Raw genomic sequence first — 25,679 nt, 5'->3', positions numbered from 1 at the left:
GGAGCAAATGGGAACTTCAGTGAAGGGCGCAAATGGGGAGGTGATAACAAGTAGTGGTGATGTGAGAAGGAGATGGAGTGAGTATTTTGAAGGTTTGTTGAATGTGTCTGATGATAGAGTGGCAGATATAGGGTGTTTTGGTCGAGGTGGTGTGCAAAGTGAGAGGGTTAGGGAAAATGATTTGGTAAACAGAGAAGAGGTAGTAAAAGCTTTGCGGAAGATGAAAGCCGGCAAGGCAGCAGGTTTGGATGGTATTGCAGTGGAATTTATTAAAAAGGGGGTGACTGTATTGTTGACTGGTTGGTAAGGGTATTTAATGTATGTATGATTCATGGTGAGGTGCCTGAGGATTGGCGGAATGCGTGCATAGTGCCATTGTACAAAGGCAAAGGGGATAAGAGTGAGTGCTCAAATTACAGAGGTATAAGTTTGTTGAGTATTCCTGGTAAACTAGATGGGAGGGTATTGATTGAGAGGGTGAAGGCATGCACAGAGCATCAGATTGGGGAAGAGCAGTGTGGTTTCAGAAGTGGTAGAGGATGTGTGGATCAGGTGTTTGCTTTGAAGAATGTATGTGAGAAATACTTAGAAAAGCAAATGGATTTGTATGTAGCATTTATGGATCTGGAGAAGGCATATGATAGAGTTGATAGGGATGCTCTGTGGAAGGTATTAAGAATATATGGTGTGGGAGGCAAGTTGTTAGAAGCAGTGAAAAGTTTTTATAGAGGATGTAAGGCATGTGTACGTGTAGGAAGAGAGGAAAGTGATTGGTTCTCAGTGAATGTAGGTTTGCGGCAGGGGTGTGTGATGTCTCCATGGTTGTTTAAATTGTTTATGGATGGGGTTGTTAGGGAGGTAAATGCAAGAGTTTTGGGAAGAGGGGCAAGTATGAAGTCTGTTGGGGATGAGAGAGCTTGGGAAGTGAGTCAGTTGTTGTTCGCTGATGATACAGCGCTGGTGGCTGATTCATGTGAGAAACTGCAGAAGCTGGTGACTGAGTTTGGTAAAGTGTGTGGAAGAAGAAAGTTAAGAGTATATGTGAATAAGAGCAAGGTTATTAGGTACAGGAGGGTTGAGGGTCAAGTCAATTGGGAGGTGAGTTTGAATGGAGAAAAACTGGAGGAAGTGAAGTGTTTTAGATATCTGGGAGTGGATCTGGCAGCGGATGGAACCATGGAAGCGGAAGTGGATCATAGGGTGGGGGAGGGGGCGAAAATTCTGGGAGCCTTGAAGAATGTGCGGAAGTCGAGAACATTATCTCGGAAAGCAAAAATGGGTATGTTTGAAGGAATAGTTATTCCAACAATGTTGTATGGTTGCGAGGCGTGGGCTATGAATAGAGTTGTGCGCAGGAGGATGGATGTGCTGGAAATGAGATGTCTGAGGACAATGTGTGGTGTGAGGTGGTTTGATCGAGTAAGTAACGTAAGGGTAAGAGAGATGTGTGGAAATAAAAAGAGCGTGGTTCAGAGAGCAGAAGAGGGTGTTTTGAAATGATTTGGGCACATTGAGAGAATGAGTGAGGAAAGGTTGACCAAGATGATATATGTGTCAGAGGTGGAGGGAACGAGGAGAAGAGGGAGACCAAATTGGAGGTGGAAAGATGGAGTGAAAAAGATTTTGTGTGATCGGGGCCTGAACATGCAGGAGGGTGAAAGGAGGGCAAGGAATAGAGTGAATTGGAGCGATGTGGTATACCGGGGTTGACGTGCTGTCAGTGGAGTGCATCAGGACAAGTGAAGCGTTTGGGGTAAACCATGGAAAGCTGTGTAGGTATGTATATTTGCGTGTTTGGACGTATGTATATACATGTGTATGGGGGGGGGGTTGGGCCATTTCTTTCGTCTGTTTCCTTGCGCTACCTCGCAAACGCGGGAGACAGCGACAAAGTATAAAAAATATATATATATATATATATATATATATATATATATATATATATATATATATATATATATATATATATATATTTGTATATATATATATATATATATATATATATATATATATATATATATATATATATATATATATATATATATATATATATATATCTTTCTTTTTCTTTTCTTTCTAACTATTCGCCATTTCCCATGTTAGCGAGGTGGCGTTAAGAACAGGGGACTGAGCCTTTGAGGGAATATCCTCACCTGGCCCCCTTCTCTGTTTCTTTTTTTGGAAAATAAAAAAAAAAATGAGAGGGGAGGATTTCTAGCCCAAGCTCCCTCTCCATTTAGTCGCCTTCTACGACACGCAGGGAATACGTAGGAAGTAATCTTTCTCCACAGGGATATATATATATATATATATAATATATATATATATATATATATATATATATATATATATATATATATATATATATATATATATATATATATATATATATATATATATATATATATATATATATATATATATATATATATATATATATCCCTGGGGATAGGGGAGAAAGAACACTTCCCACGTATTCCCTGCGTGTCGGAGAAGGCGACTAAAAGGGGAGGGAGCGGGGGGCTGGAAATCCTCCCCTCTCGTTTTTTTTTTTATTTTCCAAAGGAAGGAACAGAGAAGGAGGCCAGGTGAGGATATTCCCTCAGAGGCCCAGTCCCCTTGCTAAAGCGGGAAATGGCGAATAGTATGAAAGAAAAAAAGAAAGATATATATATATATATATATGATATATATATACATATATATACGAACATAGTGCATAGAAACGCGCACTTTCATAGAACATACAAACCTTCAACAGCCAGGATAGAACGCGGGACCCCTGTGCAAGAGGCGGGAATGCTAACCAATAAGCTATGGTCCCATAGCCTAGCGGTTAGAATTCCCGCCTCTTGTACAGGGGTCCCGGGTTCGATCCTAGCTGTTGGAGACTTGTATGTTACATGTGTATATATATACGGTGTGTGTTTGTGTGTGTGCTTACTGTATAATCGTAAATAAAATTTTTTCAAACAATTTTCATGAAACGAATCACATTTCATATAAGAACAATTGGTAAATATTCATTCATAAACAGCAGACAGAAAAGTGTCTGCATGATCTCTTATCAGGATTATATTCCTTCAAAATTTCTTAGATGACGATGCCTTAACGTTCATTATCCAGGATGTAATATACTCAGTTCAAATAATGATTATACACAAATGTCACAATATTAAGTTAGGATTCTGTAAGTAACTATTGATTCTTTTAATTGATGTTATATGTTTTTGTATTTTTATATTATATAATTGATAGTATAAAGTACTTACAATAATCTAGCACTATACTAAAATTGTAGTGTGACAGTTGATTCAAAATTATAACTTCATAAGTTGCCCAGCCATATGATAATGGTTTCCTTAATGACTTCCTGAAAGAAATTATTTGAACTTCTGTTTTATTGTCGATAATGATAATTTACCATCCTACGAACGACGGACCATCCTAGGAAGAGAAGGTTTTCCTTGAAATGTGGACCAACCTTGGAAATTTATACAATCCTAGGAGAAGTAGACCATCCTGATATACGAAGACCATCCTGGGGATCATAGACCGTCCTGGGAAATGTAGACAATTGTGGTAAAGGTAGACCTTAGAAACGTTAACCATCCAGAGAACGTAAACCATCCTAGGAAATAAGACCAACCTGGGAAACGTAGATCATTCTAGAAATCGAGGACCATCCTGACAATGTCGACCATCCTTAGAAAATTGGACCATTCGGAAAAACATAGACTATCCAAAGAAGTGCAGACAATCACAAGAAACAGAGACCACCCTGTGAGCCGTATGCCATCCTGGGAGACGTAGACCGTCCTAGTAAACGTAGATCATCCTAGTAAGCGTATAACTGCATATTTCCATGTTGTGTGATCACCCACCTTGGTTTCCACAGTACACAATCACCCACTGAAAACCTCATATTATCCCAGTGTGGTAATTTGCCGGTAGTTTGGTAAGGCTTGGTGTAGTATGATAGTTGATCAATAATAAGAGAGAGCAAGCAAGCACACACACACACACACACACACACACACACACACACCTGCCCACGAAAGCATCAGAAAAATTAATAAAAGAAAATGAAAATAAGAAAACTGGGGATGTGATGGCGGATGTACGATGACTACTACAAGAAAGGAACATACGTTTGTCATTATCAATACATTCCCTCGGTTCTTGTTCTACGTATTTTGTAAATTGTAGTATTTACAGTGGAAAGTAACGATAGTATTTGATGTATGATGACTTCTGTATGTAGAATTGGATATTATCAAGAAATATGTGATAAGCAACTCTCCCTCCCGTCAGCCAATCACCATCCCTGTTACAAATGGAGACATTGATTGATTCATTGATAAATGTATATTTTATAATATGTGTTTACTGTATGACGGAGACTTGCACACCACACCACAATGTCTCTCATGACTTTTTTCCTGCAATTGTACATAGTAAATCCGAGCAAACCATCCTGGGAAACATAGAACATCATAAGAAATGTAGACCATCATACAAGACATAACATTCCAGGTAACGAAGTCCATCTTAGGTTACATAGACCATCCTGGGACACACACCAAGAGCGGACACCAGCATAAATAACGGAGATTATCCTAGGAAACGACTTCCATTCTATGGGAGGATGACCATATTGGGGAATTATGCCCTCCTGGGAAACATAGACCATCCCAAGGAACGTGAACCATCCTAGGAATCGTACACTCTCCTGGGAAACGTAGCATCTCAAGGAACGTGAACCATCCTTGGAGGCGTACAATCCCTAGGATACGTAGACCATCTCAAAGAACGTAAACCATCCTAGGAGGCGTACAATCTCCTAGGAAACGTGGACCATCTCAAGGAACGTGAACTATCCTAGGAGGCGTAGCCCCTCCTAGGTCATGTAGGCTACCCAAGAAAACGGAGATCATCCAGGGAAACGTAGACTTTCCAATGAAAAGGAATCTATCCTGGGACACAATGTTTTCCTGAGAAATGTAAACCATCCTAGGAAACGTGGATCATCCTATGAAACAAGTGGTTCAAAGTATATGCTGGTCATCCTAGACAACGCAGACCCTTGTAGGAAAAGTCAACATCCTAGGAAATATAGACCATCCTGAATAACACAAACCATCTTGGGAAACATAGACAATCCTAGGAAGCGTACGCCATTCTAGGAAACGTAAACCATCCAAAGAAACTCGGACCATCCTGGGACACGGCGACCATCTTAGGACACTGAGGCCATCCTAGGAAACGTAAACCTCCCTAGGAAACGGAGACCGTCCTGGGCAACACACATCATCCTGGGAAACGTAGACCATCCTAGGAAGAGTAAGCCATCCTGGGATAACGTAGACCATCCTAGGAAGAGTAGGCCATTTTGGGAAACGTAGACCATCCTAGAACATATGGACCATCCTGGGAAACGTTGACAATCCAGGGGGACACAGAGCACTCTAGGAAAGAGACCTTGCAGACCATCTTAGGAAATAGGACCATCCTAGGAATTGGGGACCGTCCTAGTAAACTTTTACCATCACAGTAAACATGAAACTCCTATGACAACTAACTCATCTTGAAAAACGTAGACCATCTTAAGAAAAGGGAAACATCTTGGGAAAAGTAGAACATCCTAGGAAACGTACACCATTCTAGGAAATGCAGATCATTCTGGGAAACATAGACCATCTTGGGAAACAAACAACTTGGACACGTAAACCAACCTAGGAAACGTAGACCATCCCAGTAAAACGTATAGTATCCTAGGCAACTTACACCATCCTGGGAAACATAGACCATCCTAGGTAACTTAGGCCATCCTTGGAATAGTATACCATGTTTGGAAACAAAGACCATCATAGGAAACTTGGACCATCCTGGGAAACATAAACAATCTTAGAAAACGTGAAACATACTTGGAAAAGTACAACATCCTAGGATATATAAACCATACTGGAAAATGAAGATTATCATGGGAAACATAGACCATTCTGTTCTGGGAAAAGTAGGCAGTTCTAGAATACTTTGAGATCATGGGAAACCTAGATTATTCTAGCACGGAAGCCATTATAGGAAACATTGTTCATCCTGAGAAACGTAGATCATCCTGGGAAGCGTAGATCATCTTAAGAATCGTTGACTAACCTGAGTAATCTATACCATCCTGGGAAACATAGGACATCCTTGGACACGTCGATGATCGAAGGAAACGTAGGTCATCCTTGGAAATCTTGGCCATCCTGGGAAACATACACTAACCTTGAGAACATAGATCCTCCTAGGAAAGGTATACCATCCTAGGACACATACACCATCCTGAAAATCATAGGTCATCCTAGGAACCGTATATCGTCCTGGAAAACATGTACCATTGTAGGAAATGTAGACCATCCTGAGAAACGTAGATCATCCTAGGAAATGTAGATCTTCCTGGGAAACGTAAACCATTCTGGGAAACCTACATCGTCCAGGAAAACATAAATCATCCTGGGAAATGTAGGATATTCTCGAAATTGTAGACTAGTCTAGGAAATATTGGCCATCCTAAGGTACCTAAACCATCCAGGGAATTATTGATCATCCTGGGAAACGCTGAATATCCTGGGAAAAGTAGATTCTCCCGGAAAATCTTGGCCATCCTGGGAAATCTACATCATCCTCGGAAACGTAGACCATACTGGGAAATCTAAACCATCCTGGGAAATGTAGACCATCCTGGGAAATCTTGACCATCCTGAGAAATCTTGTCCATTCTGGGAAACGTAGATCATTCTAGGAAACGTAAATCACACTGGGATATCTTAGCCATCCTGGGAAATCTAGAACGTCCTAAGAAACGTACACTATCCTAGGAAACGTGTATGATCCTTGGAACTCTTGGCCATCTTGGGAAATCTAGACCATCCTGGGAAGCGTACACTTTCCCAGGAAACGTAGATCATCCTGGGAAATCTAGATCATCGTGGGAAACTTACACTATCCAAGGGAACGTATATCATCCTGGGAAATGTTGGCGATACTGGGAAACATACACTATCCTACGAAACGTACATCATCCTGGGAAATCTAGATCATCCTGGGAAATATACCACCATCCTGGAAAACTTACATCATCCTTATAACGCAGACCATCCTAGGAAATGTAGATCATCCTAGGATATGTAGATCATCTGGGAACTTAGATTATCCTAGGAAGTGTATATCATCCTGGGAAATGAAGCCTATCCTGGGAAACATACATCCTACTGGGAAACGTACATTATCCTAGGAAACCTAATCATTCTGGGAAATTTACATCTTGGGAAACATTCATCATCCTACACAACGTAGATCCTTCTGGGCAACGTAGATCCTCCTAGGAAACGCAGACAATCCTGGCAGACATATAGCAGACCATGGTAGGAAAGGTAGAGCGTGGTAGGATACGTAGATAAGAGACAGGAGGACGTTAGAGTTAAGTATAGAAAATAAGTGTGTGTCTGCCACCTGTTTACCCAGAGATAAACAGTGGAACGAGCGATGGCTGTCTGTGTGGAGCAGACACACAGTGGACGACGGACGACCAAGACTCAGCCAGCACTCGTCAGGAGGAGGAGGAGGAGGAGGAGGAGGACGCTGCTGCTGCTGCCATCATCATCATCATCATCATCATCATCATCATCATCATCACTGACCTGGCACCAGCTGCTGACCACGTCATGTGGATAACAACATTCACTCTTATCTTCCACCCACAAAGGTCAGACTGACCCATTCAAATATGGACGCTCGTTTAGGCTTAGCTTTAGAACATTCAGCACTTGACTGACCTCCACTACTAGAATTCGGTAATATTCACTGAGGAAAAGACCTTTACATGTGTAGGAGCGGGCGGGGTCAAGACAGTGGTGGAGGACAAGGAAGACCAGATACCTCCTGCCTCAACACATGACTCAGCGAGAGGGAGTCTAGTGGGTGAGTGACCAGGGCATTCTGGGGATGGATGTGCACCTATGATGGACCAGCAGGTGAACTGGTACACCACATTGATCATGCTCCACTGAAACATTGTCCAAACATTTATAACCCCACACTTACAGGTGACCCGCTCATTTTAGATGCTTCCAAAATCACCAGCAAAATGTTATGTTATTCTGGAAAGAAATAATGATATCATTGTAATATATAATATCATAATTCTATATGATATATAATCAAAAAAATATACAATATAATGATATCATTGTAATATATAATATCATAGTTCTATATGATATGTAATATACTAATATTATATAATGATAATATTATTACTATTATACTCACGTCAAACATTGGGATAATAAAACAAAACGATACGTCACACAACTAATATTTAGTGTAGCCTTCTCTAACATCTATGACTTTACTGAGTTGGTTTGGCAACGTTGCCACAAGATTTTCACATATATTTGCCTCTCTTAAGTTTTCCCATATATCAAAGACGTGATGTAATAAGTTTTCTTTGTTTTTCACAACCGCAGAATTCCATTTCCAGGACATATGTTATTCACAGAAGGATTATTCATAACGTGTAATGATCACTAATATTCAAAACTGGCAACACCGCCCGGTCGGCCGCCCCTCTCTGCCCCTCTGTGAGTGATAATTTCGTGTCATAATGCTTCGTTTCCCAATATTTCTAATATATATATATATATATATATATATATATATATATATATATATATATATATATATATATATATATAGTATCATTTAGATCAATTGTCCTTCACTTCATGAAATGCAAGTAGAAATCCCTCTACTTGGGAAAGGTGCCAGATGTTGCCGTTAAGCGAAATTGATTGGATTTTGTGACATCACTACTTGGGAAAACTGTACACACACACACACACACACACATACACACACACCAGCCCCAAAGGGGAGGATGAACACCTGGGTTGGATGTACACGAACAGTGACTCCCAGGATTCGAAACCATGCCGATCCGATCTCGGGCTGGCCCGTGGTGACTCATGGTCAGCAACACTATCCACTACACAACGGAGGCCCGTGTGTGTGTGTGTGTGTGTGTGTGTGTGTGTGTAAACAGCAGTATAAATCTGGTACAAACATACAAGGTTAAGAGACGGGCAACACGAGTGTTAAACTCTCTCCCCGTAACACAAAAATTATAAATAAATGGTAATCATACAAATCCCTGTCTTCCCCTTACTATACTAAACACTTTATCAGTAAAATGTACACAAAATACAACAGTGTTACACAATGATACAGTAACTGTAAATAACAAGCTATCGTATTATACACCAAATACAGCGATAATAACAGTTTTATTTTTTCATTCATCAACTAAAGTAGTTACTCTGTGATAAGAGAAACAAATGTATAGTTAGCCTCAAATGTTTCCAATTTCTTTATATTTCATTTCTTATATTATTGTATATTTTTACCCAACTATATCCATTTTCCAAAACAATAAGGAAGGACAGTCATCCACCAGCAGCTCTGGTTATTGTCTCATATCAGTTTCTCAGTAATCGCCTCTCAGTTATCTGGAATATTAATCCCTTTTCAAGTGTGACCTTGTAAATAATGTAAATCATCATTATCAACAATAATACAGAAGTTCAAATGATTTGTTTCAGTTAGTCATTAAGTAAACCATTATTTTCAGGCTGGCCAACTTATGAAGCTATAATATCAATCAAATGTCTCACTAAAATTTAGGATAGTGGTAGATTATTGTAACTGCTATATTACGTCAATCATGTAAAATAAAAATGTAAAAGAATAGAATACTTTTTAAAGATAATATTAATTACTTAAAAAATCCTAACATAGTATTATGATGTTTTTATATACTCATCAGTTTAACTGAATAAATTATATCCTGGATAAAAGATGATCCTCTGATGTCTAATGCAAAATTTTGAAGGAATATAATCCTGATAAGAGATCACATACAGAGGTTTCTGTCTGCTGTTTATAATTAAACTTCTACCAATTGTACTTATAAGGAATGTGTTTGATTTCATGAAAGATGTATGAAATTTCTAGTTTAAATCAGCCAGTAAGCACAGACACACACACACACACACACACACACACACACACACACACACACACACACACACACACACACACACACATATATATGTTTTTTTTCTTTTACAACTACTAAGGAGCTCTAAAGCCAAAACGAATTTCATTTTGTATTACATTTTGTATAACAATTTGACGAGTAAAGTATCTTATCTTATCTTATGTATATATATATATATATATATATATATATATATATATATATATATATATATATATATATATATATATATATATATATATATATATATATATATATATATATATATATATAAGGTCGAGACAAGAATCAAATGCCTTGTTTAATTACGTTAAAAACAAAACTGTGATCATTGTATTGACAGGAGTAATGCCATCTCAGTTACTAAATCAAGCTCTATTACCACGAGAAATATGATTGAGTCTTCCATTATTTGATACACAAAGAATTATAATCTTAATATTAGTTATGGTCTATACAAATTAGATAATTTTCTTGTTCATAAAATTCGTAAAATAATAAGTTTTTGAACGCTCGTTGTCTGTCTTGGATAACCGCATGATGTGATTATTACACGAAAGTGCACTTGGGAACTTATCGTATTTCGGTTTCAACGTGGGCTCATAGGATTATGTGTATTTATCTATTTGTTCTACTTTGTCGCTGTCTCCGGTCTCTGTGAGGCAGCGCAAGGAAACAGCCGAAAGCATGGCCCAACCCACCCACATTCACATGTATACACATACACGTCCACACACGCACATATACATACCTATACATCTCAACGTATGCATATATATACAAACACAGTCATATATATATACACACATGTACATAATTTATACTGTCTCCCTTAATTCATGTCCGTCGCTACCCCGCCACTCATGAAATGACAGCCCCCTTCCCCTGCATTAGCGTTAGGAAAAAACAACAAAGGCCACATTCTCTCACACTCATTCTCTCGCTGTCATGTATAATGCACCGAAACCATAGCTCCCTTTCCATTTCCAGGACCAACAGACTTTCTATGGTTTACCCCAAGCTCTTTACATGCCCTGGTTCAATCCATTGACAGCACGTCGACCCCGACATACCACATCGTTCCAATTCACTCTATTCCTTGCACGCCTTTCACCCTGATACGTGTTCAGGCCTCGATCACTCAAAATCCTTTTCACTCCATCTTTACACCTCCAATTTGATCTCCCACTTCTCCTTGTTCCCTCCACCTATGAGACACATATTCTCTTTGTCAATCTTTCCTCGTCCATTCTCTCCATGTGACCAAACAATTTCAAAACACCCTCTTATGCTCTCTCAACCACACTCTTTTTACTGCCACACATCTCTTTTACCCTTTCATTATTTACTCGATCAAACCACTTCACACCACATATTGTCCTCAAACATCTCATTTCCAGCACATCCACCCTCCTGCGCACAACTTTATCTATAGACCATGCCTTGCAACCATATAGCATTGTTGGAACCACTATTCCTTCAAACCTTCCCATTTTTGATTTTCAGGAGAACGTTTCAGACTTCCACACATTTTTCAACGCTCTCAGAAATATCGGCCCCTTCCCCACACTATGATTCACTTCCGCTTCCATGGTTCCATCGGCTGCCAAATCCACTCCCAGATATCTGAAACACTTCACTTCCTCCAGTTTTTCTCCATTCAAACTTGCCTCCCAATTAACTTGTCTCTCAACCCTACTGTACCTAATAACCTTGCTCTTATTCACATTTACTCTCAGCTTTCTTCTTTCACACACACAAACACACACACACACACACACACACACACACACACACACACACACACACACACACACACACACACACACACATCTGCATATTTTCACCATAATCAGCCACCAGCGCTGTATCATCAGCGAACAACAACTGACTCACTTCCCAAGCTCTCTCATCCACAACAGAATGCATGCTTGCCCCTCTTTCTAATCTCTTGCATTCATCTCCTTATCAACCCCATCCATAAACAAATTAACAACCGTGGAAATATCATATACCCTGCCGCAAACCAACATTCACTGAGAACTAATCACTTTCCTCTCTTCCTACACGTACACATGCCTTACATCCTCGATAAAAACTTTTCACTGCTTCTAACAACTTACCTCCCACACCATACATTCTTAATACCTTCCACATCAGAGCATCTCTATTAACTCTGTCATATGCCTTCTCTGGATCCATAAATGCTACATAGAAATCCATTTCCTTTTCTAAGTATTTCTCACATACATTCTTCAAAGCAAACACTTGACCCACGCTTCTTGTACCACTTCTGAAACAACACTGCTCTTCCTTAATCTGATAATTCTGTACAAGCCTTCTCCTTCTCAATCAATATCCTCCTGTATAATTTCCCAGGAATACTTAACAAACTTATACCTTGGTAATTTGAACACTCACTTTTATCCCCGTTGCTTTAGTACAATGACACAATGAAAGAATTTCGCTAGTCCTCAGGCACCACACCATGAGTCATACATACATCAAATAACCTTATGAAACAGTCAACAATACAGTCACCCCCTTTTTTAATAAATTCCAGTGCAATACCTACAAACCCACCCCCTTGTCAGCTTTCATCTTTCGCAAAGCTTTTACTAACTCTTCTCTGTTCACCAAATCATTTTCCCTAACCCTGTCACTTTGCACACCACCTCGACCTAAATATCCTATATCTGCCACTCTATCATCAAACACAATCAACAAGCCTTCAAAATACGCACTCCATCTCCTTCTCACATCACCACTACTTGTTATCACTTCCCCATTTGCGCCCTTCACTGATGTTCCGATTTGTTCCCTTGTATTTCGCACTATATTTACCTCCTTCCTAAACATCTTTCTATTCTACCTAAAATTCAAAAATGATACTCTCTCACCCCAACTCTCATTTGCCTTCCTTTTCACCTCTTGCACCTTTCTCTTGACCTCCTACCTCTTTCTTTTCTACATCTCCCATGCAAAAATCGTTCAAATGCCTCTCTCTTCTTCACAAATACTCTTACTTCTTCATCCCACCACTCACTTTCCTTTCTAATCTGCCCACCTCTCACGCTTCTCATGCCAAAATCATCTTTTGCGGAAGATATCACTGCTTCCCTAAATACATCCTATTCCTCCTCCACTCCCTTTACGTCCTTTGCTCTCACCATTTTCCATTCTGTACTCAGTCTCTCCTGGTACTTCCTCACACAAGTCTCCTTCCCAAGCTCACTTAATCTCACCACTCTCTTCACCCAAACATTCTCTCTTCTTTTCTGAAAACCTCTACAAATATTCACCTTTGCCTCCACAAGATAATGATCAGAGATCCATCCAGTTGCACCTCTCAGCATATCAACATCCAAAAGTGTCTCTTTCGCACTCCTATCAATTAACACGTAATCCAATAACGCTCTCTGACCATCTCTCCTACTTATACTTATGTATATCTCTCTTTTTGCGGAAGATATCACTGCTTCCCTAAATACATCCTATTCCTCCTCCACTCCCTTTACGTCCTTTGCTCTTACCATTTTCCATTCTGTACTCAGTCTCTCCTGGTACTTCCTCACACAAGTCTCCTTCCCAAGCTCACTTAATCTCACCACTCTCTTCACCCAAACATTCTCTCTTCTTTTCTGAAAACCTCTACAAATATTCACCTTTGCCTCCACAAGATAATGATCAGAGATCCATCCAGTTGCACCTCTCAGCATATCAACATCCAAAAGTGTCTCTTTCGCACTCCTATCAATTAACACGTAATCCAATAACGCTCTCTGACCATCTCTCCTACGTATACTTATGTATATCTCTTTTTAAACCATTCTTCATGCGACATTATTACCAACCTGTCTCTGCCTAAATTTAACTATAAGAAAGCAGACTGGGTGTCATTTACAAGGCAAGCCGTCCTTGATATATCCGGTGGTGACATTGATGCAAAAGTCCTCAAGGTTACCTCTACCATACTGAGGGCTGCTGAGAACTCTATACCTAAGGTTTCTACAATTTCCACAAATCATAGAGTTCCTTGGTGGACAGCAGATTGCCGAAACGCACTGCGTCAGCGCAATAGGAGATACAGGATGGTCGACAACGAGCCTTCAGATAATAACTTTGTTGCATACAAACGTGCGAGGGCTCTGGCAAGAAGAACTATCCAACATGCCAAACGAGACTCCTGGCGCTGCTTTGTCTCTACCGTGAACAAGGACACACCAGTAAGTCAGGTCTGGTTCACAATTAATAAGATAAAGAGAAAATACAAGCCACCACTTCCTCTTCAAAACCTCCACCAAGATCAAATAATCGACGACCCGGTGGACATTACCAACACACTCGCCAGGAGATTCTCAGAAACAAGCAGCTCGGTCAATTACGACCCGCGCTTCCTACACCACAAGCGACAGGCCGAGCTGCAGTTACCAAACTTTACCACAGAAGATACTTTTGATTACAACCAAACGTTCACCATGACAGAATTGCTTCTTGCCCTGAAATCCTGTAAAGGTTCGAGCCCGGGACCCAACGGGATCACTTACGGGATGATCCAGCAACTTAGTCAGGCTAACCTGACTAAGTTGTTAGCATTGTACAATGAGATTTGGACGTCTCGAACGTTTCCAAACTCATGGCACTTTGCGCATGTCATCCCATCCAAAAAGGCTCCAGACGCCTTACGAATACAAATTCGTTTCGACCTATTGCGCTCACGAGCTGCATATCTAAGGTCATGGAGAGAATGGTTAACAGAAGGCTACTTTTTTTGTTAGAATCGAAGGTATTATTAAATGATCAACAGTGTGCTTTCCGTCATAACAGAGGCACATTGGATCATTAGATACACCTAGAACATTCTATCCTAAAGTCAATCAGTAAAGTGCGTTTTTTGTTTGCCGTATTTTCAGATTTAGAAAAAGCCTTTGACATGACATGGCGAAACGGAATTTTAAGCAAACTTTATGCTTTTGGTTTAAGAGGTTATTTGCCCATACTTATTAAAAGATTTTTAAACAATAGAACTTTTGCTGTGAAACTTGCAGCACTCGGTGTCACTTCGGACACATTTGTCCAAGAGAATGGGGTGCCGCAAGGCAGCGTTCTTAGCCCAACATTATTTAATATTATGATTAATGATATTGTGTCTCCAACTTCCGTCCCGCGAGATCTTAAATACTCGCTTTATGCTGATGATTGTGCGCTATGGCACTCTTCGCCTAGTGCACAGTTTTCGGCTGAGCGGGTTCAAACTGCGCTTGAGTCCGTTCATCGTTGGGCGCTACAGTGGGGATATAAGTTCTCACCTAACAAAAGTATCGCGGTTGTCTTCACCCGAAAAATTAATATCCCGAATTGGCATTTAACGTTAGACAACAACCCGATCCCGTTTCGAAATACAGTTAAATTCCTAGGCTTAAATTTTGATAAAAGACTAAATTGGAAAAGTCATGTCGACTATCTAGTAACAAATTGCAGTAAAAGACTAAATATTCTTAAATGCCTTTCGGGTTCCTTCTGGGGTGAAGACAGAAAATCTTTATTAATGATCTCTAAGTCCCTAATTAGATTTAAATTAGACTATGGCTCTCAGGTGTATGCTTCGGCGAGCGAGTATACCCTGAGGAGGTTGGATGTGATACAGAATAAATGTTTGCAAATGTGCCTTGGAGCCCTAACCTGTACCAGAGTTCCACGATTGGAAGTTGAGGCCCATGTACCTCCTCTCCCACTAAGACGTGAGATCCTGTCGTGGCAAAGCGGTATTCTGATGACCCGGAGGAACAATACAACTGCCTGTCGCCTCATTCTGGAATGTTCACAGCTCGTCAACAGAGGCGTCAGGCCCCTGGCCGTCAGAATACACTTCCTCAGTGAGAACTCCGGTATGAAAGTGAATGAAGTGGACTCGCTGGTTAAGAATTCCCTACCCCCTTGGGTGGGTTCCAAAATTAACATCAAGACGAGCTGGCTACCAGCCAAAAATGCACACACATCGGAGGGCGAGGTACACCAGCGTTTTCGTGAGGTCATCATTGATCACTTATCTTATGTTCACTTCTACACTGATGGCTCCAAGACGGATGAATGTGTGGGTGAAAGTGTGTGGTCGATGGAGTGTGCACTCAGATACCGCTTGCCGAACCATACATCTGTATTTTGCGCTGAATTGCTTGCAAATAAGAATGATAATAATCCTGATCTTATGCTATAAGCAGCATATCATATATATATATATATATATATATATATATATATATATATATATATATATATGGTATACATGGGGTGTTCAGTGTTGAAAATGGAAATGGTGAAGAGCTTGTAGATTTATGTGTTGAAAAAGGACTGATGATTGGGAGTACCTGGTTTAAAAAGCGAGATATACATAAGTATACTTATGTAAGTAGGAGAGATGGCCAGAGAGCGTTATTGGATTACTTGTTAATTGACAGGCGTGCGATAAACAGAGTTTTGGATGTTAATGTGCTGAGAGGTGCAACTGGAGGGATGTCTGATCATTATTTTGTGGAGGCTAAGGTGAAGATTTGTATGGGTTTTCAGAAAAGAAGAGTGAATGTTGGGGTGAAGAGGTGGTGAGAGCAAGTGAGCTTGGGAAGGAGACTTGTGTGAGGAAGTACCAGGAGAGACTGAGTAGAGAATGGAAAAATGTGAGAACAATGGAAGTAATGGGAGTGGGGGAGGAATGGGATGTATTTAGGGAATCAGTGATGGATTGCGCAAAAGATGCTTGTGGCATGAGAAGAGTGGGAGGTGGGTTGATTAGAAAGGGTAGTGAGTGGTGGGATGAAGAAGTAAGAGTATTAGTGAAAGAGAAGAGAGAGGCATTTGGACGATTTTTGCAGGGAAAAAATGCAATTGAGTGGGAGATGTATAAAAGAAAGAGACAGGAGGTCAAGAGAAAGGTGGAAGAGGTGAAAAAAGGGGCAAATGAGAGTTGGGGTGAGAGAGTATCATTAAATTTTAGGGAGAATAAAAAGATGTTCTTGAAGGAGGTAAATAAAGTGCGTAAGACAAGGGAGCAAATGGGAACTTCAGTGAAGGGCGCAAATGGGGAGGTGATAACAAGTAGTGGTGATGTGAGAAGGAGATGGAGTGAGTATTTTGAAGGTTTGTTGAATGTTTTTAATGATAGAGTGGCAGATATAGGGTGTTTTGCTCGAGGTGGTGTGCAAAGTGAGAGGGTTAGGGAAAATGATTTGGTAAACAGAGAAGAGGTAGTAAAAGCTTTGCGGAAGATGAAAGCCGGCAAGGCAGCAGGTTTGGATGATATTGCAGTGGAATTTATTAAACAAGGGGGTGACTGTATTGTTGACTAATTGGTAAGGTTATTTAATGTATGTATGACTCATGGTGAGGTGCCTGATGAATGGCGGAATGCGTGCATAGTGCCATTGTACAAAGGCAAAGGGGATAAGAGTGAGTGCTCAAATTACAGAGGTATAAGTTTGTTGAGTATTCCTGGTAAATTATATGGGAGGGTATTGATTGAGAGGATGAAGGCATGTACAGAGCATCAGATTGGGGAAGAGCAGTGTGGTTTCAGAAGTGGTAGAGGATGTGTGGATCAGGTGTTTGCTTTGAAGAATGTATGTGAGAAATACTTAGAAAAGCAAATGGATTTGTATGTAGCATTTATGGATCTGGAAAAGGCATATGATAGAGTTCATAGAGATGCTCTGTGGAAGGTATTAAGAATATATGGTGTGGGAGGCAAGTTGTTAGAAGCAGTGAAAAGATTTTATCGAGGATGTAAGGCATGTGTACGTGTAGGAAGAGAGGAAAGTGATTGGTTCTCAGTGAATGTAGGTTTGCGGCAGGGGTGTGTGATGTCTCCATGGTTGTTTAATTTGTTTATGGATGGGGTTGTTAGGGAGGTGAATGCAAGAGTTTTGGAAAGAGGGGCAAGTATGAAGTCTGTTGGGGATGAGAGAGCTTGGGAAGTGAGTCAGTTGTTGTTCGCTGATGATACAGCGCTGGTGGCTGATTCATGTGAGAAACTGCAGAAGCTGGTGACTGAGTTTGGTAAAGTGTGTGGAAGAAGAAAGTTAAGAGTAAATGTGAATAAGAGCAAGGTTATTAGGTACAGTGGGGTTGAGGGTCAAGTCAATTGGGAGGTGATTTGGAATGGAGAGAAACTGGAGGAAGTGAAGTGTTTTAGATATCTGGGAGTGGATCTGTCAGCGGATGGAACCATGGAAGCGGAAGTGGATCATAGGGTGGGGGAGGGGGCGAAAATTCTGGGAGCCTTGAAGAATGTGTGGAAGTCGAGAACATTATCTCGGAAAGTAAAAGTGGGTATGTTTGAAGGAATAGTCGTTCCAACAATGTTGTATGGCTGCGAGGAGTGGGCTATGGATAAAGTTGTGCGCAGGAGGATGGATGTGCTGGAAATAAGATGTTTGAGGACAATGTGTGGTGTGAGGTGGTTTGATCGAGTAAGTAACGTAAGGGTAAGAGAGATGTGTGGAAATAAAAAGAGCGTGGTTGAGAGAGAAGAGGGTGTTTTGAAATGGTTTGGGCACATGGAGAGAATGAGTGAGGAAAAATTGACCAAGAGGATATATGTGTCAAAGGTGGAGGGAACGAGGAGAAGAGGGAGACCAAATTGGAGGTGGAAAGATGGAGTGAAAAAGATCTTGTGTGATCGGGGCCTGAACATGCAGGAGGGTGAAAGGAGGGCAAGGAAAAGAGTGAATTGGAACGATGTGGTATACCGGGGTTGCCGTGCTGTCAGTGGATTGAATCAAGGCATGTGAAGCGTTTGGGTAAACCATGGAAAGCTGTGTAGGTATGTATATTTGCGTGTGTGGACGTATGTATATACATGTGTATGGGGTGGGTTGGGCCATTTCTTTCGTCTGTTTCCTTGCGCTACCTCGCAAAGGCGGGAGACAGCGGAAAAAAAAAACGAAAATATATATATATATATATATATATATATATATATATATATATATATATATATATATATATATATATATATATATATATATATATATATATATATATCATAAATATATTTTTTTTTATTTTTTTTTTTTTTTTTTTGCTTTGTCGCTGTCTCCCGCGTTTGCGAGGTTGCGCAAGGAAACAGACGAAAGAAATGGCCCAACCCACCCCCATACACATGTATATACATACATATCCACACACGCAAATATACATACCTACACAGCTTTCCATGGTTTACCCCAGACGCTTCACAAGCCCTGATTGAATCCACTGACAGCACGTCAACCCCGGTATTTCGCATCGATCCAATTCACTCTATTCCTTGCCCTCCTTTCACCCTCCTGCATGTTCAGGCCCCGATCACACAAAATCTTTTTCACTCCATCTTTCCACCTCCAATTTGGTCTCCGACTTCTCCTCGTTCCCTCCACCTCCGACACATATATCCTCTTGGTCAATCTTTCCTCACTCATTCTTTCCATGTGCCCAAACCATTTCAAAATACCCTCTTCTGCTCTCTCAACCACGCTCTTTTTATTTCCACACATCTCTCTTACCCTTACGTTACTTACTCGATCAAACCACCTCACACCACACATTGTCCTCAAACATCTCATTTCCAGCACATCCATCCTCCTGCGCACAACTCTATCCATAGCCCACGCCTCGCAACCATACAACATTGTTGGAACCACTATTCCTTCAAACATACCCATTTTTGCTTTCCGAGATAATGTTCTCGACTTCCACACATTCTTCAAGGCTCCCAGAATTTTCGCCCCCTCCCCCACCCTATGATCCACTTCCGCTTCCATGGTTCCATCCGCTGCCAGATCCACTCCCAGATATCTAAAACACTTTACTTCCTCCAGTTTTTCTCCATTCAAACTTACCTCCCAATTGACTTGACCCTCAACCCTACTGTACCTAATAACCTTGCTCTTATTCACATTTACTCTTAACTTTCTTCTTTCACACACTTTACCAAACTCAGTCACCAGCTTCTGCAGTTTCTCACATGAATCAGCCACCAGCGCTGTATCATCAGCGAACAACAACTGACTCACTTCCCAAGCTCTCTCATCCACAACAGACTTCATACTTGCCCCTCTTTCCAAAACTCTTGCATTCACCTCCCTAACAACCCCATCCATAAACAAATTAAACAACCATGGAGACATCACACACCCCTGCCGCAAACCTACATTCACTGAGAACCAATCACTTTCCTCTCTTCCTACACGTACACATGCCTTACATCCTCGATAAAAACTTTTCACTGCTTCTAACAACTTGCCTCCCACACCATATATTCTTAATACCTTCCACAGAGCATCTCTATCAACTCTATCATATGCCTTCTCCAGATCCATAAATGCTACATACAAATCCATTTGCTTTTCTAAGTATTTCTCACATACATTCTTCAAAGCAAACACCTGATCCACACATCCTCTACCACTTCTGAAACCACACTGCTCTTCCCCAATCTGATGCTCTGTACATGCCTTCACCCTCTCAATCAATACCCTCCCATATAATTTACCAGGAATACTCAACAAACTTATACCTCTGTAATTTGAGCACTCACTCTTATCCCCTTTGCCTTTGTACAATGGCACTATGCACGCATTCCGCCAATCCTCAGGCACCTCACCATGAGTCATACATACATTAAATAACCTTACCAACCAGTCAATAATACAGTCACCCCCTTTTTTAATAAATTCCACTGCAATACCATCCAAACCTGCTGCCTTGCCGGCTTTCATCTTCCGCAAAGCTTTTACTACCTCTTCTCTGTTTACGAAATCATTTTCCCTAACCCTCTCACTTTGCACACCACCTCGACCAAAACACCCTATATCTGCCACTCTATCATCAAACACATTCAACAAACCTTCAAAATACTCACTCCATCTCCTTCTCACATCACCACTACTTGTTATCACCTCCCCATTTGCGCCCTTCACTGAAGTTCCCATTTGCTCCCTTGTCTTACGCACTTTATTTACCTCCTTCCAGAACATCTTTTTATTCTCCCTAAAATTTAATGATACTCTCTCACCCCAACTCTCATTTGCCCTCTTTTTCACCTCTTGCACCTTTCTCTTGACCTCCTGTCTCTTTCTTTTATACATCTACCACTCAATTGCATTTTTTCCCTGCAAAAATCGTCCAAATGCCTCTCTCTTCTCTTTCACTAATAATCTTACTTCTTCATCCCACCACTCACTACCCTTTCTAATCAACCCACCTCCCACTCTTCTCATGCCACAAGCATCTTTTGCGCAATCCATCACTGATTCCCTAAATACATCCCATTCCTCCCCCACTCCCCTTACTTCCATTGTTCTCACCTTTTTCCATTCTGTACTCAGTCTCTCCTGGTACTTCCTCACACAAGTCTCCTTCCCAAGCTCACTTACTCTCACCACCCTCTTCACCCCAAAATTCACTCTTCTTTTCTGAAAACCCATACAAATCTTCACCTTAGCCTCCACAAGATAATGATCAGACATCCCTCCAGTTGCACCTCTCAGCACATTAACATCCAAAAGTCTCTCTTTCGCACGCCTGTCAATTAACACGTAATCCAATAACGCTCTCTGGCCATCTCTCCTACTTACATACGTATACTTATGTATATCTCGCTTTTTAAACCAGGTATTCCCAATCACCAGTCCTTTTTCAGCACATAAATCTACAAGCTCTTCACCATTTCCATTTACAACACTGAACACCCCATGTATACCAATTATTCCCTCAACTGCCACATTACTCACCTTTGCATTCAAATCACCCTTCACTATAACCCGGTCTCGTGCATCAAAACCACTAACACACTCATTCAGCTGCTTGCAAATCACTTGCCTCTCATGATCTTTCTTCTCATGCCCAGGTGCATATGCACCAATAATCACCCATCTCTCTCCATCAACTTTCAGTTTTACCCATATTAATCGAGAATCTACTTTCTTACATTCTATCACATACTCCCACAACTCCTGTTTCAGGAGTACTGCTACTCCTTCCCTTATTCTAGTCCTCTCACTAACCCCTGACTCTACTCCCAAGACATTCCCAAACCACTCTTCCCCTTTACCCTTGAGCTTCGTTTCACTCAGAGCCAAAACATCCAGGTTCCTTTCCTCAAACATACTACCTATCTCTCCTTTTTTCACATCTTGGTTACATCCACACACATTTAGACACCCCAGTCTGAGCCTTCGAGGAGGATGAGCATTTCCCGCGTGAGTCCTTCTTCTGTTTCCTATTTTAGAAAGTTAAAAAATACAAGGAGGGGAGGATTTCTGGGCCCCCGCTCCCGTCCCCTCTAGTCGCCTTGTACGACACGCGAGGAATGCGTGGGAAGTATTCTTTCACCCCTATCCCCTGGGATAATATATATATATATATATGCATATATGCATATATATATATACTTCCCACGTATTCCCTGCGTGTCGTAGAAGGCGACTAAAAGGGGAGGGAGCGGGGGGTTGGAAATCTTCCCCTCTCGTTTTTTTTTTAATTTTCCAAAACATAGAACAGAGAAGGGGGCCAGGTGAGGATATTCCCTCCAAGGCCCAGTCCTCTGTTCTTAACGCTACCTCGCTAACGAGGGAAATGGCGAATAGTTTGAAAGAAAGAAAATATATATATATATATATATATATATATATATATATATATATATATATATATATATATATATATATATATATATATATATATATATACATACAAATGCACATATACACACTTACACACATATACATATATATACATATGAAAAATGTAAGAAATAATTTAGAAAACTGAAACTTCTCGCTTGAAATGAAATGAAAAAAAATGATTGTCACATAATGGTTCAACCTCTGGCTATGGAAAAGGGAAATGTATAATTCATTTACACAAACGTCAATAGTAGTTTTCATCAATTTAACCACAATTATCAGATATGTTATTATATACAGTGTATTACTACATCCACTACAACATATGCTAAAATATGCATGCAATATTAGTAAAGTTAACAGTAACATATGCACAATACCATTTCTAAACCAATAAAACAAAGTTGTCAGTCACGTCAGTCACTCTGTCAAATTGGGTCATGTCAAAAAATCACCAGACACGAAACATCCTCAGCACGTATCAGGAACACACGGAGAGGATATCTTCTAATGACCTCGATGATGGTTTGGAAGCTCAAGTGTATGACCCTTGCGATTGCATTTGTCCTTCTGCTCCCTCACGGAGCCGATATATATATATATATATATATATATATATATATATATATATATATATATATATATATATATATATATATACATATGAGTTTGGTAAAGTGTATGAAAGAAGAAAATTAAGAGTAAATGTGAATAAGAGCAAGGTTATTAGGTACAGTAGGGTTGAGGGTCAAGTCAATTTGGAGGTAAGTTTGAATGGAGAAAAACTGGAGGAAGTAAAGTGTTTTAGTTATCTGGGAGTGGATCTGGCAGCGGATGGTACCATGGAAGCGGAAGTGAATCATAGTGTGGAGGAGGGGGAAAAAATCCTGGGAGCCTTGAAGAATGTGTGGAAGTCGAGAACACTATCTCGGAAAGCAAAAATGGGTATTTTTGAAGAAATAGTGGTTCCAACAATGTTTTATGGTTGCGAGGCGTGGGCTATGGATAGAGTTGTGCGCAGGAGGGTGGATGTGCTGGAAATGAAAATGTTAAGGACAATGTGTGGTGTGAGGTGGTTTGATCGAATAAGTAATGTAAGGGTAAGAGAGATGTGTGGAAATAAAAAGAGCGTGGTTGAGAGAGCAGAAGAGGGTGTTTTGAAATGGTTTGGGCACATGGAGAAAATGAGTGAGGAAAGACTGACCAAGAGGATATATGTGTCGGAGGTGAAGGGAACGAGGAGAAGTGGGAGACCAAATTGGAGGTGGAAAGATGGAGTGAAAAAGATTTTGTGTGATCGGGGCCTGAACATGCAGGAGGGTGAAAGGCGGGCAAGGAATACGGTGAATTGGATCGATGTGGTATACCGGGGTTGACGTGCTGTCATTGGATTGAATCAGTGCATGTGAAGCGTCTGGGGTAAACCATGGAAAGTTGTGTGGGGCCTGGATGTGGAAAGGGAGCTGTGGTTTCGGGCATTATTGCATGACAGCTAGAGACTGAGTGTGAACGAATGGGGCCTTTGTTGTCTTTTACTAGCGCTACCTCGCACACATGAGGGGGGGAGGGGGGTGGTATTCTATGTGTGGCAAGGTGGCGATGGGAATGAATAAAGGCAGACAGTGTGAATTGTGTGCATGGGTATATATGTATGTGTCTGTGTTTGTATATATATGTGTACATTGAGATGTATAGGTATGTATATTTGCGTGTATGGACGTGTATGTATATAAATGTGTATGGGGGTGGGTTGGGCCATTTCTTTCGTCTGTTTCCTTGCGCTACCTTGCAAACGCGGGAGACAGCGACAAAGCAAAATGAATAAATGAAATATATATATACACACATATATATATATATATATATATATATATATATATATATATATATATATATATATATATATATATATATATATATATATATATATACATATATATATATATATATATATATATATATGTACAGAGCATCAGATTGGGGAAGAGCAGTGTGGTTTCAGAAGTGGTAGAGGATGTGTGGATCAGGTGTTTGCTTTGAAGAATGTATGTGAGAAATACTTAGAAAAGCAAATGGATTTGTATGTAGCATTTATGGATCTGGAGAAGGCATATGATAGAGTTGATAGAGATGCTCTGTGGAAGGTATTAAGAATATATGGTGTGGGAGGCAAGTTGTTAGAAGCAGTGAAAAGTTTTTATCGAGGATGTAAGGCATGTGTACGTGTAGGAAGAGAGGAAAGTGATTGGTTCTCAGTGAATTTAGGTTTGCGGCAGGGGTGTGTGATGTCTCCATGGTTGTTTAATTTGTTTATGGATGGGGTTGTTAGGGAGGTGAATGCAAGAGTTTTGGAAAGAGGGGCAAGTATGAAGTCTGTTGGGGATGAGAGAGCTTGGGAAGTGAGTCAGTTGTTGTTCGCTGATGATACAGCGCTGGTGGCTGATTCATGTGAGAAACTGCAGAAGCTGGTGACTGAGTTTGGTAAAGTGTGTGGAAGAAGAAAGTTAAGAGTAAATGTGAATAAGAGCAAGGTTATTAGGTACAGTAGGGTTGAGGGTCAAGTCAATTGGGAGGTGAGTTTGAATGGAGAAAAACTGGAGGAAGTGAAGTGTTTTAGATATCTTGGAGTGGATCTGGCAGCGTATGGAACCATGGAAGCGGAAGTGGATCATAGGGTGGGGGAGGGGGCGAAAATTCTGGGAGCCTTGAAGAATATGTGGAAGTCGAGAACATTATCTCGGAAAGCAAAAATGGGTATGTTTGAAGGAATAGTGGTTCCAACAATGTTGCATGGTTGCGAGGCGTGGGCTATGGATAGAGTTGTGCGCAGGAGGATGGATGTGCTGGAAATGAGATGTTTCAGGACAATGTGTGGTGTGAGGTGGTTTGATCGAGTAAGTAACGTAAGGGTAAGAGAG

Source organism: Panulirus ornatus, chromosome 68 (genome assembly GCF_036320965.1).
Source record: "Panulirus ornatus isolate Po-2019 chromosome 68, ASM3632096v1, whole genome shotgun sequence".
NCBI lineage: Eukaryota > Metazoa > Arthropoda > Malacostraca > Decapoda > Palinuridae > Panulirus > Panulirus ornatus.
This window is presented reverse-complemented; position numbering follows the sequence as displayed.